The sequence below is a fragment of the Nerophis lumbriciformis genome, linkage group LG05, assembly GCF_033978685.3.
Source record: "Nerophis lumbriciformis linkage group LG05, RoL_Nlum_v2.1, whole genome shotgun sequence".
Taxonomy (NCBI): Eukaryota; Metazoa; Chordata; class Actinopteri; order Syngnathiformes; family Syngnathidae; genus Nerophis; species Nerophis lumbriciformis.
In genome coordinates this window covers 11,170,001-11,184,274 of record NC_084552.2, presented here as the reverse complement: position 1 = coordinate 11,184,274, position 14,274 = coordinate 11,170,001, and the positions used below count along the sequence as shown (strand labels likewise).

Sequence of the window (14,274 nt, the reverse complement as noted above, 5' to 3'; positions counted from 1 at the left end):
ACAGGTGGGTGCCATGATTGGGTATAAAAGTAGATTCCATGAAATGCTCAGTCATTCACAAACAAGGATGGGGCGAGGGTCACCACTTTGTCAACAAATGCGTGAGCAAATTGTTGAACAGTTTAAGAAAAACCTTTCTCAACCAGCTATTGCAAGGAATTTAGGGATTTCACCATCTACGGTCCGTAATATCATCAAAGGGTTCAGAGAATCTGGAGAAATCACTGCACGTAAGCAGCTAAGCCCGTGACCTTCGATCCTTCAGGCTGTACTGCATCAACAAGCGACATCAGTGTGTAAAGGATATCACCACATGGGCTCAGGAACACTTCAGAAACCCACTGTCAGTAACTACCGTTGGTCGCTACATCTGTAAGTGCAAGTTAAAACTCTCCTATGCAAGGCAAAAACCGTTTATCAACAACACCCAGAAACGCTGTCAGCTTCGCTGGGCCTGAGCTCATCTAAGATGGACTGATACAAAGTGGAAAAGTGTTCTGTTGTCTGACGAGTCCACATTTCAAATTGTTTTTGGAAACTGTGGACGCCGTGTCCTCCGGACCAAAGAGGAAAAGAACCATCCGGATTGTTATAGGCGCAAAGTGGAAAAGGCAGCATGTGTGATGGTATGGGGGTGTATTAGTGCCCAAGACATGGGTAACTTACACATCTGTGAAGGCACCATTAATGCTGAAAGGTACATACAGGTTTTGGAGCAACATATGTTGCCATCCAAGCCACGTTACCATGGACGCCCCTGCTTATTTCAGCAAGACAATGCCAAGCCACGTGTTACATCAACGTGGCTTCATAGTAAAAGAGTGAGGGTACTAGACTGGCCTGCCTGTAGTCCAGACCTGTCTCCCATTGAAAATGTGTGGTGCATTATGAAGCCTAAAATAGCACAACGGAGACAGTCGGACTGTTGAACAACTTAAGCTGTACATCAAGCAAGAATGGGAAATAATTCCACCTGAGAAGCTTCAAAAATGTGTCTCCTCAGTTCCCAAACGTTTACTGAGTATTGTTAAAAGAAAAGGTGATGTAAGTTAATTATTATTTGCAAAAAATAAATAAAGTTTATGAGTTTGAACATCAAATATGTTGTCTTTGTAGCATATTAAATTGAATATGGGTTGAAAATGATTTGCAAATCATTGTATTCCGTTTATATTTACATCTAACACAATTTCCCAACTCATATGGAAACGGGGTTTGTAGATATTGGGTTTCACTAGGTAAAGCGCTTTGAGTCACTAGAGAAAAGCGCTATATAAATATAATTGACTTCCCAAAAAATTGGGAATTTCGGGTAAAGCGGGAATTTTTGTGAAAATGGTAAATACTTGAAAGTCACTAAAGAAAAGTGCTGTATAAATGGTGTTGAAATTTTTCAAATCGGTGGAGAAATGTTATTACGGAATTCCTGGACTTTCGGGGAAACTGGGAATTTATCCAGTTCAAAAAACAACTTCGGTTTTTATCCTGATTAAGAAGAATGTTTTTGTTAGAATTGTTGAAGTAGAGCACACAATTCTGAATATTTTGACGTTGGAGCAGTTTGAATCAGATAAAAAATGTGGGAATTGTGGAACCCATTGAATTTCCCAAAAATTGGGGAATTTCTGTAAAAGCCGGAATTTTTTTGAAAATCCTAAAAAACTTGAATGGTTTGAATCAGTACAACTGAAATGTTTGGTGTTTAAATTTTTCAAATCAGTGGAGAAATGTTGAAGTAGTAACAAATTTTGAATTGAGAAATGTTATTACGGAATTCTTGGAATTTTGGTTAAAACTTGTAATTTTTCCAGTTCAAAAAACAACTTCGGTTTTTATCCTGATTAGAAGGAATGTTTTGACGGTGGAACGGTTGAAATGCGTTGAAAAATGTGGAAGGACTAGTTGCCAGAAAAAAGGGTGGAAATAGGGCTTTGGAAAAGCAGGAATTCTGGAAAATCCTGGAATTTTTTGAACTTGGAAAAAGATTAGTTTGAATTTCCAAAATGGTGGAATGTGTTGAAGGTGAAATTGTTTGAATAGGTTGAAAAATGTGGAAATGGCGGAAGTTTGAAAAATGGCCAATTCATTTTGAATGGGAAAAATGTCCCGGAAAACCTGGAATTCTAGGAAATCTTGGATTTTTTTAAGAATTAGTCAATGGGAAAGCCTGTGATTCCCGAACAGGTTGAACAGTTTGAGGGTTGAACGCTTTGAATCAGATGAAAAATGTGGGGATTGTGAAATTTTGAGGAATGTCCCATTGATTTCCCCCAAAATTGGAAATTCCGGGTAAAGCAGGATTTTTTGTGAAAATGGCAAAAACTTGAATGGTCTGAATGAGTTGAAATGGTTGGTGTTGAAATTTTTCAACTCGGTGGAGAAATGTTGACGTAGTAACATGTTGAATTAAGAAATGTTATTACGGAATTCCTGGAATTTCGGGAAAAAAACGGGAATTTTTCCAGTTCAAAAAAACAACTTTGGTTTTTGTCCTGATTAAGAGGAATGTTTTGACGGTGGAACGGTTTAAATGCGCTGAAAAATGTGGAAGGAGTAGCCGCCAGAAAAAAAGGTGGAAATAGGGCTTTGGAAAAGCAGGAATTCTGGAAAATCATGGAATTTTTTTTAACTTGGAAATAGGGTCGTTTGAATTTCCAGAATGGTGGAATGTGTTGGAGGTAGAATGGTTTGAATAGGTTGAAAAATGTGCAAATGGCGGAAGTTTGACAAATGTCCAATTCATTTTGAATGGGAAAAATGTCCTGGAAAACCTGGAATTCTGGAAAATCTGGGAATGTTTTTAATTTGTCAAAGGGAAAGCCCGCGATTCCCGAACAGGCTGAACAGTTTGAGGTTCGAACGCTTTGAATCAGATGAAAAATGTGGGAATTGTGGAATTTTGAAGAATGTCCCATTGATTTCAATGGGAATTTCCCCCAAAATTGGGAATTCCGGGTAAAGCAAGATTTTTTGTGAAAATGGCAAAAACTTGAATGGTCTGAATGAGTTGAAATGGTTGGTGTTGAAATTTTTCAAATCGGTGGAGAAATGTTGACGTAGTAACATGTTGAATTAAGAAATGTTATTACGGAATTCCTGGAATTTCGGGAAAAACGGGATTTTTTCCAGTTAAAAAAACAACTTTGTTTTTTTGTCCTGATTAAGACGAATGTTTTGACGGTGGAACGGTTGAAATGCGCTGAAAAATGTGGAAGGAGTACCCGCCAGAAAAAAGGGTGGAAATAGGTCTTTGGAAAAGCAGGAATTCTGGAAAATCCTGGAATTTTTTTTTTAACTTGGAAAAAGGGTCGTTTGAATTTCCAGAATGGTGGAATGTGTTGAAGGTAGAATGGTTTGAATCGGTTGAAAAATGTGGAAATGGCGGAAGTTTGAAAAATGGCCAATTAATTTTGAATGGGAAAAATGTCCCGGAAAACCTGGAATTCTGGAAAATCTGGGAATGTTTCTAACTTGTCAAAGGGAAAGCCCGCGATTCCCGAACAGGCGGAACAGTTTGAGGTTAGAACGCTTTGAATCAGATGAAAAATGTGGGAATTGTGGAACTTTGAAGAATGTCCCATTGATTGGGACATTGGCGGAAGTTTGACAAATGTCCAATTCATTTTGAATGGGAAAAATGTCCCGGAAAACCTGGAATTCTGGAAAATCTGGGAATTTTTTTTATTTGTCAAAGGGAAAGCCCGTGATTCCCGAACAGTTTGAAGTTGGAACGTTTTGAATCAGATGAAAAATGTGGGAATTGTGGAACTTTGAAGAATGTCCCATTGATTTCAATGGGAATTTCCCCGAAAATTGGGGATTCCGGGTAAAGCGGGAATTTTTGTGAAAATGGCAAAAACTTGAACGGTCTGAATGAGTTGAAATGGTTGGTGTTGAAATTTAACAAATCGATGGAGAAATGTTGACGTAGTAACATGTTGAATTGAGAAATGGTATTAAGGAATTCCTGGAATTTGGGGAAAAAAACGGGAATTTTTCCAGTTCAGAGAACAACTTAGTTGGAATGGTTGAAATGCGTTGAAAAATGTGGAAGGAGTAGCCACCAGAAAAAAAGGGTGGAAATAAGGCTTTGGAAAAGCAGGAATTCTGGAAAATCCTGGAATTTTTTTGAACTTGGAAAAAGGGTAGTTTGAATTTCCAAAATGGTGGAATGTGTTGAAGGTAGAATGGTTTGAATAGGTTGAAAAATGTGGAAATGGCGGAAGTTTGAAAAATGGCCAATTCATTTTGAATGGGAAAAATGTCCCGGAAAACCTGGAATTCTGGAAAATCTGGGATTTTTTAAAATTTATTTGTGAAAGGGAAAGCCCGCGATTCCCGAACAGGCTGAACAGTTTGAAGTTGGAATGCTTTGAATCACATAAAAATGTGGAAGGTATGGAGAAGAATAAGTTGAATAAATAGATGAATGTTGGTGTAGAAAAGCATTATTGTGTGAGTGCTTTGGAGCATTCACACAATTAGAACGTGGGGTCGTCTGATGACGTCACCCAACCTATCAATGAATGGGTTGGAGGCAGGTGAGCCAGACCACGCCCCCCCAGAGAGGCTGCTGCGCTCTGATTGGCTGGTTCGAACAGCGGGGCCGCCCAAGAGGCCAGCACAGCGGCAGCGACGTCTACACTTGAAATGATTCTCTTCCCCCACGCAACTTTCTCCCACAAGGAACCAAAAACACGGAATTGACGCGAACTCGCAGGATTTCATTGAAGACGACAGCCAGCTTGTGGTGAGTCAAACTGTCTCCTTTCGTCGAGTTTGCCGAGCGGAACTATACGGAGTCGAAAACATCGATAGTGGGAGGAAGTGTCTTGATTTGTTTTCCTTCTATTTTTTTCAAATTAGATTTATACATAGCTCACATGTGAAGGTGATACTGCGATTGTTGGTATCGATTAGGGCCGGTATCGCCCATACCGATGCTCCAAACTTGACTGCAATATTGGCACTGAATGAAGTGTTGATCATAATTAGAATTTTTATCAACTATTTGTGAACAACATATCAACAATATTATTACAAATAACTTATTGCGTGACGTCAGTAAAGTATTCTCACATTACTATAGTGATTACATTGCTGCCACTTTAAAACCGTATCGAACCATTCCACTTTCTAAATGTTCGACTCATTCATAACTCGATACCGTTTTTATTTTGTCCAATAATTCCACATTTTCTAAGACATTTCCCCCCCTCTCGAAATAATAGCACATTTTTCAATATTTTAACATTTATCAACTGATTCAAACTATTCCAAAGTCAAAATGCTCGTTGCTAATGCTAGTCACTTGCTAGCATGCTAATGTTATTTTGATGCAAGCTAACTGTTAGCACGTTGACGTTAGCATTGCTCGCTTTTTAGCTCTCAGTTAACATGCTAAAATTAGCATGCTAACGTTTTTTTTTGGCAATTTTAAAAAATAGACACCTAACAGTTATATATTTTGGTACTTGGCGCATGCTAACTGTTAGCACGTTGACGTTAGCATTTCTCGCTTTTTAGCAAATTTTGCAGCTATGCACCTCAGAGTCTGATATTTTGGTACTTGACAGATGCTCACAGTTAACATGCTAACATTATTTTGGCAATTTTTAAAAATAGACACCTAACAGTTATATATTTTGGTACTTGGCGCATGCTAACTGTTAGCATGTTGACGTTAGCATTGCTCGCTTTTTAGCTAATTTTGCAGCTATGCACCCCAGAGTCTGATATTTTGGTACTTGACAGATGCCCACAGTTAACATGCTAAAATTAGCATGCTAACATTTTTTGGGCAATACTTTTAAATATTCACCTGACAGTCATATATTTTGGTACTTGATGCATGCTGCTATACTTTTTGTTGCCTGATGCTATCTGGCTAGCATGCTAACATTATATTTTGGTACTTGACGCATGCTAACTTTTAACACATTGACGTTAGCATTGCTCGCTTTTTAGATACTTTTGCAGCTATGCACCTCAGAGTCTGATATTTTGGCACTTGACAGATGCTCACAGTTAACATGCTAAAATTAGCATGCTAACATTATTTTGGCAATTTAAAAAAATAGACACATTAAAGTCATATATTTTGGTACTTGGCGCATGTTAATTGTTAGCACGTTGATGTTAGCATTGCTCGCTTTTTAGCTAATTTTGCGGCTATGCACCCCAGAGTCTAATATTTTGGTACTTGACAGATGCTAACAGTTAACATGCTAAAATTAGCATGCTAACATTTTTTTTGGCAATTTTTTAAAATAGACACCTCGCAGTCATATCTTTTGGTACTTGGCGCATGCTAACTGTTAGCACGTTGATGTTAGCATTGCCCGCTTTTTAGCTAATTTTGAAGCTATGCACCTCAGAGTCTAATATTTTGGTACTTGACAGATGCTCACAGTTAAAATGCTAAAATTAGCATGGTAACATTTTTCGGGAAATTTTTTCAAATATACACCTGATAGTCATATATTTTGGTACTTGACGCATGCTTACGGTTAGCATGTGAGCTTTTTTAGATATACGTTTGTATTATTGAAAGTATACGCTCCAGAGTTGTACATTTAGGTTTTTGACTCATGTTTACTGTTAGCATGTGAGCTTTTTTAGATATATTTTTGGTACTTGATGCATGCAGCTATATTGATTGTTGTCTGACGCTATCTGGCTAGCATGCTAACCGTTAACACTCCGGTTCCGCCTTGGCTTTTCTTACAAAATTGCATTTTCTAGTTTTTGTCCACCTTCTTCTCCCACATTTTCATCTGTTTCAAACTATTCCACTTTCTAAATGTTCAGCTAATTTATGATGCGCATGCTACCATTTTTTAAATTTTTTTCCAAAAATTCCCACATTTTCAGGAACTTCTAATGTTTGAGGCTATTCCCAGGATAAGTCAATGGTTAGCATGCTAATGTTAGCATTCTAGTATGCTAATAAAAGCATGTTAGCTAATTCGCTGATTTATACACCTTAGAGTCAAATATATTGTTACTTGAAACATAGTAACTGAGCATGCAAACTTTTTAGTTAAAATTTTCTTATTTCACGCATGCTAATGCTAAACATGTTAAACATTAGCATGTTATTATGCCATCTTTTTACTCATTTTACAGATATACACCCAAGAGTCCTATATTTTGTTGAAAAAAAAGTTGAAATTTAATCTCTTTCCATCCCTTTGTCTTGTATAACTTGATTTTTCCAACAATATTAAAACATCAACAACGTAGCAACATAAAGATATATTTGTGGTAGTAAACATGCGACATGATTGACTTCATAACGCAGGTGTATATGCGTGTAAATCACCACATGTCGGTTATATCCTTGATTGGCAGGTGGGAATAAATAGTTAAGAGGATCAGGAGTAGTCTGTCTATCCTGGGAGGTTGGCTGATAAGATCTTGGGAGTGTTTGGGACCTTAAAGTATTAGTAATAGATACTAATACTGCCAAACTTGGATCAAAGTACTCCTAAATTTCACAGTTGGGTACACCTGCACAAGGTAATCCAATGTTGAGAGGTAACATTTCAGTTTTGTTTGTTACTTTTAAGAGTTTATTTCACACTCGCATACATGTGTATGTGTATATATATGTATATGTATATATATGTATATGTATATGTATATATATATATATATATATATATATATATATATATATATACATATATACTCTCTCTCTCTCTCTCTCTCTCTCTCTCTCTCTCTCTCTCTCTCTATATATATATATATATATATATATATATATATATATATACATATATACTCTCTCTCTCTCTATATATATATATATATATATACGGTATATATATATATATATATATATATATATATATATACAGTGTTTCCCACACATTTATTTATTTGTGGCGGCCCGCCACGAAAGAATTACGTCCGCCACAAATGGATTTTTCGGCTTTTGACTCGCTCGACCGCTCATAAAAGCAATGGGACTCTGTCTGTGAATATTGCTTGTAGTTACAACTCCGGTGCAGTTGGTGGAGGTAGCCTACTATACATTGTAACTCCGCCAATAGCACTTAATTCACCTGGTGGGCCAGAAGAAGAAGAAGAAGAAGAAGAAGAAGACGGCGGAGTAAAAGAACGGACGGACCGGATCAAAATACGAGGGTAATATAGGTTGTAGGTAGATAAGTTATAGCTGCATCGCTCGCGGCTCGTCATATATTTAACGTTAATCCGCGATTTCACCGAGCGTTTCACTCACGGTGAACAGCCTGACGCTGCTTCATTAACACCGCCGCTGTTGTCACGTCACGTGTTACCATACCGACGAGCTAACGTGTCCAGGTTATAACCCTGTTGTCAATAAACACACGTGGAGACGGTGCTTCAGATACTGCATTAATAATGAAGCTAAATTGTCCACTGTCCACTGCAGCATGTGAATGCAATGAAAAGAATAAAATCTGAGCCAACCAGCTGTTAAAATGTTGTCCAGGTTAATGTTTTGGCCATTAAAGGCCCTTCATTTCAAGATTTCAACTGTGATCGGGCTTTAAACAGGTGGCTGACCTGTTCAGATGGGTGTAACTCAGGGGTACTCACACTTTTTCTGCAGGCGAGCTACTTTTCAATTGATCAAGTCGTGGGGAGCTACCTCATTCATATATATCATTTATATTTACTTATTTATGAAATATATGTTTTTGTTAACAAGTTAAAGGTGTTTAATGATAATGCAAGCATGTTTAACACATATAGTTAATATTGTTAATAAATTAAAGGTGTTTAATGATAATGCAAGCATGTTTAACACATATAGTTAATATTGTTAATAAATTAAAGGTGTTTAATGATAATACAAGTATGTTTAATACATATAGTTAATATTGTTAACAAGTTAAAGGTGTTTAAAGATAATACAAGCATGTTTAACACATATTGTTAATAAATTAAAGGTGTTTAATGATAATACAAGTATGTTTAATACATATAGTTAATATTGTTAACAAGTTAAAGGTGTTTAATGACAATACAAGCATGTTTAACACATACAGTTAATATTGTTAACAAGTTCAAGGTGTTTAAAGATAATACAAGCATGTTTAACACATATAGTTAATATTGTTAACAAGTTAAAGGTGTTTAAAAATAATACAAGCATGTTTAACACATATAGATTCCTTTCTTTCATGAAGACAAGAATACAAGTTGGTGTATTACCTGATTGTGATGACTTGCATTGATAGGAATCAGACAGTGGTGCTGATAACGTCCGCATTTTTGAATGGAGGAGAAAAAAAGTCCTCCTTTCTGTCCAATACCACATGAAAGTGGTTGGTTTTTGGCATCTTATTTGTCCAGCTTCTGTACTCCTTTGTATACACTTTACAAGAAATACATTGTCGGCAAACTCCGTAGCTTGCTAGCTTGTGCACGCCAGCTTTCTGAGACTCTTATTTTGTTAGCGCAACTGTGCAGTCGGTCTTTGGAGTTTTGACGACAGGTACGGCGCCAGAGTCTGTTGAATATAAAGTGTTTCTCGCCTTCCTGTCGATAATTTTAATGAGCTAAATATGTACATAAAGTGTTGTACTTATATTCCTGCCTGTCCTGTGGGAAACACTGAGGAAGAATGTTTTAATGTAGACATGCAAGCCTTGAAAGAAAATGTTGAAAATCAAGACTACATTTCCTGCAAATGGGTGCATTTCTACCCTATATTTTAACTTTAGATTTATTCTCATATCAAACTCTTTTGGCTGTCTTTTTGACACTTACATCCGGCGCCCCCCTCCACACCCTGGATTATAAATAATGTAAATAATTCAATGTGATTATCTTGTGTGATGACTGTATTATGATGATAGTATATATCTGATAGTATATATCTGTATCATGAATCAATTTAAGTGAACCCCGACTTAAACAAGTTGAAAAACTTATTGGGGTGTTACCATTTAGTGGTCAATTGTACGGAATATGTACTTCACTGTGCAACCTACTAATAAAAGTCTCAATCAATCAATCAAAACACATAGAATCATCATACTGCTGTGATTATATGCATCAAGTGTTCATTCAAGGCTAAGGCAAAATATCGAGATATATATTGTGTATCGCAATATGGCCTTAAAATATCGCAATATTAAAAAAAGGCCATATCGCCCAGCCCTAGTTCAATGATGCCATTTCTGTTTGTCATGTATAATTTTGTCTATTTTGTGTTTATCCTTGAATAAACAGGTCAGTTTCTTGTTACCAACCATTGTGTATTATTCAAACTCCCCTAATTCAGCTGGCTAGTTGTTATCAAGAGTACTAAAACCCTTTTCAACATGATTCTGACAACTAAGTAGGCTAAATAACTTTAAACTTTAATACATGCTCGGATAGGCCAGTATCGGTCAGTATCGGTATCGGATCGGAAGTGCAAAAACCTGGATCGGGACATCCCTAGTTATGACAGACCGCCTTAAAAAACGGAATGGAATTTTACATTTTTTAAATGAATGAGACAGTCAGTGTGTACATGAAAATAAAGAATGTGGGAGTTACAATATTAACTATGAACGATAAAACACTGAAAACAACATTTCAACGTCACACCCCCTCTCGACATATTTTACAATCAAGCGAAACGCAACAAAAATGCAACACACACAGCAAAATATGAACGCGAAGGGTTAAAAAAAAACCCATCTACAATCTGATATATCTGATATATAACTAAGCTTTAGAACTTTGTTGTAAAAATCTCCTTACACGTCTGTCCCTGACACCCACATTTCAGGCTGGCCCCTCTGAAAACACTCTGTGGAAACGCTCCACACCCACACTGCTTGGTGCCTCGTCTGAGCTGCTGTGACTTAGATGACCATAGTAACTAATTATATGACCATAGTAACTAATTAGATGACCATAGCAACTAATTAGATGACCATAGTAACTAATTAGATGACCATAGCAACTAATTAGATTACCATAATAACTAATTAGATGACCATAGTAACTAGTATATCATGCAAAAGCGCAGATTCCAACCATTGAAATACTTTGTATAGTTGAAGACTTACGATCATTAGAAAACATGAGTGCACATCATAATGGCAGCTACACTTTACATCTTAAAGATCGAAAAAAAAATATTTGGGAAAGTCTGGCGGGCCAGATTGAAAAGCTTAACGAGCCGCCTTAATTTGCCCAGGTCTGTTCTGGAGGAAAGTTCTGTGGTCAGATGAAACAAAAATTGAGCTGTTTGGCCACAATACCCAGCAATATGTTTGGAGGAGAAAAGGTGAGGTTTTTCATTCCAGGAACCGTCAAGCATGGTGGTGGTAGTGTTATGCTCTGGGCCTGTTTTGCTGCCAATGGAACTGGTGCTTTACAGAGAGTAAATGGGACAATGAAAAAGGAGGATAACCTCCAAATTCTTCAGGACAAGCTAAAATCATCAGCCCGGAGGTTGGGTCTTGGGCGCAGTTGGGTGTTCCAACAGATCAATGACCCCAAACACACCTCAAAAGTGGTAAAGGAATGGCTAAATCAGGCTAGAATGAAGGTTTTAGAATGGCCATCCCAAAGTCCTGACTTAAAGGTGTGGACAATGCTGAAGAAACAAGTCTATGTCAGAAAACCAACACATTTACCGTATTTTCCGCACTATAAGGCGCACCTAAAAACCACAAATTTTCTCAAAAGCTGACAAGTGCGCCTTATAACCCGGTGCGCTTTATATATGGATAAATATTAAGATTCATTTTCATAAAGTTTCGGTCTCGCAACTTCGGTAAACAGCCGCCATCTTTTTTCCCCGTAGAAGAAGCGCGCGGTGCATGCTGGGATATGTGACGTTTCATTTCCATTTGTGTGTTTATGTAAAGACCCCAAAATGGCTCCTATTAAGTGTGTTGTCTGTCTAATTATAAATAATGCAGACGAGGCGTGTTAACTGAGTTCTCAACGTTTACTCACAGCGTGCTCATAACCACATTCTAACTCCCAGCATACAACAACGCTTCTCAGGGCTACCGCGCATGCTCGTCACTATCGTTGCATGCTGGGTAGTGTAGTTGTTATATTTGCTAGCTCATAACATCACATTAAGAGACACGCTTCCGCGCTTAATTCAATACTCACCGTCATTCCGGGTGGATTGACAAAAGACCTCCAGCCGCTAGATATTGGTGTCAACAGGGCATTCGAAGCTAGACTGCTAACTGCGTGGGAACAGTGGATGACAGAAGGCGAACACACGTGACGTTCACCAAGACAGGGAGACAAGGAGACAGCGCCAGACGACATTTTGGATCCCACATTCGCCCAACTTTTCAATTCGGACAACGAAGGAGAATAATTCAAGGGATTTATGAATGAAGAATAACTTCAGAAAGTGAGCGTTATGTTTATTTTGTGTGTTGTGACATTAACGTTCGAGCAACATTATGTTGCTATTGCTCTGCACTACCGTATTTTCCGCACTATAAGGCGCACCTAAAAACCACAAATTTTCTCAAAAGCTGACAGTGCGCCTTATAACCCGGTGCGCTTTATATATGGATAAATATTAAGATTCATTTTCATAAAGTTTAGGTCTCGCAACTACGGTAAACAGCCGCCATCTTTTTTCCCCGTAGAAGAAGCGCGCGGTGCATGCTGGGATATGTGACGTTTCATTTCCATTTGTGTGTTTATGTAAAGACCCCAAAATGGCTCCTATTAAGTGTGTTGTCTGTCTAATTATAAATAATGCAGACGAGGCGTGTTAACTGAGTTCTCAACGTTTACTCACAGCGTGCTCATAACCACATTCTAACTCCCAGCATACAACAACGCTTCTCAGGGCTACCGCGCATGCTCGTAACTATCGTTGCATGCTGGGTAGTGTAGTTGTTATATTTGCTAGCTCATAACAGCACATTGAGAGACACGCTTACGCGCTTAATTCAATACTCGCCGTCATTCCGGGTGGATTGACAAAAGACCTCCAGCCGCTAGATATTGGTGTCAACAGGGCATTCGAAGCTAGACTGCTAACTGCGTGGGAACAATGGATGACAGAAGGCGAACACACCTTCACTAAGACGAGGAGGCAGCGCCAGACGACGCCAACATCTGCCAGTGGATCGTAAATTTGCCCAACTTTTCACTTCGGACACCGAAGACGAAGGATTTACGAATGAAGAATAACTTCAGAAAGTGAGCGCTATGTTTATTTTGTGTGTTGTGACATTAACGTTCGAGCAACATTATGTTGCTATTGCTCTGCACTATTTTGAATTTTACTATGTTTGTGATTGCACATTTGCGTACATTTTGGGAGTGAACAGAGTTGTTAGAACGCTGGTTTTTAATATATTATTAAAGTTTGACTGACCTATCTGACTGTTTTTTTGACATTCCCTTTAGCGCAGCGTAGGCGCGGCTTATAGTCCGGGGCGGCTTATTGGTGGACAAAGTTATGAAATATGCCATTCATTGAAGGTGCGGCTAATAATCCGGTGCGCCTTATAGTGCGGAAAATACGGTATTTTGAATTTTACTATGTTTGTGATTGCACATTTGCGTACATTTTGGGAGTGAACAGAGTTGTTAGAACGCTGGTTTTTAATATATTATTAAAGTTTGACTGACCTATCTGACTGTTTTTTTTGACATTCCTTTAGCGCAGTTAGATGCGGCTTACAACACCGGGTGGCTTATAGGTGGACAAAGTTGTGAAATATGCCGTTCATTGAAGGCGCGGCTTTTAACCCAGGGCGCCTTATGGTGCGGAAAATACGGTAGCTGAACTGCACCAATTTTGTCAAGAGGAGTGATCAAAAACTCAAGCAGAAGCTTGTGGATGGCTACCAAGAGCGCCTTATTGCAGGTAAACTTGCCAAGTGACAAATATTAACATTGCTGTACGTATACTTTTGACCCAGCACGTTTGCTCACATTTTAATTTTCAGCTTTTGGTAGCCATCCACAAGCTTCTGATTGACTTTTTGACCACTCCTCTTGACAAAATTGCTGCAGTTCAGCTAAATGTGTTGGTTTTCTGACATGGACTTGTTTCTTCAGCATTGTCCACACGTTTAAGTCAGGACTTTGGGAAGGCCATTCTAAACCCCAAATTTGAGCCATTCCTTTACCACTTTTGAGGTGTGTTTGGGGTCATTGTCCTGTTGGAACACCCAACTGCGCCCAAGACCCAACCTCCGGGCTGATGATTTTAGCTTGTCCTGAAGAACTTGGAGGTAATCCTCCTTTTTCATTGTCCCATTTACTCTCTGTAAAGCACCAGTT

At 38.2% G+C, this 14,274-nt stretch overlaps 1 protein-coding gene across 1 annotated transcript in view; it reads left to right on the top strand.

Annotated features, from left to right (window-relative positions):
* The first annotated feature begins 4,612 nt into the window (after positions 1 to 4,612).
* Positions 4,613 to 14,274, top strand: part of gas2l3 (growth arrest-specific 2 like 3) — a 92,405-nt gene continuing 82,743 nt past the window's right edge. The window contains exon 1 of the mRNA XM_061961279.2: positions 4,613 to 4,750. The gene's annotated coding sequence lies outside the window, so the exon portion shown is untranslated. The remainder of the gene's footprint in view (positions 4,751 to 14,274) is intronic.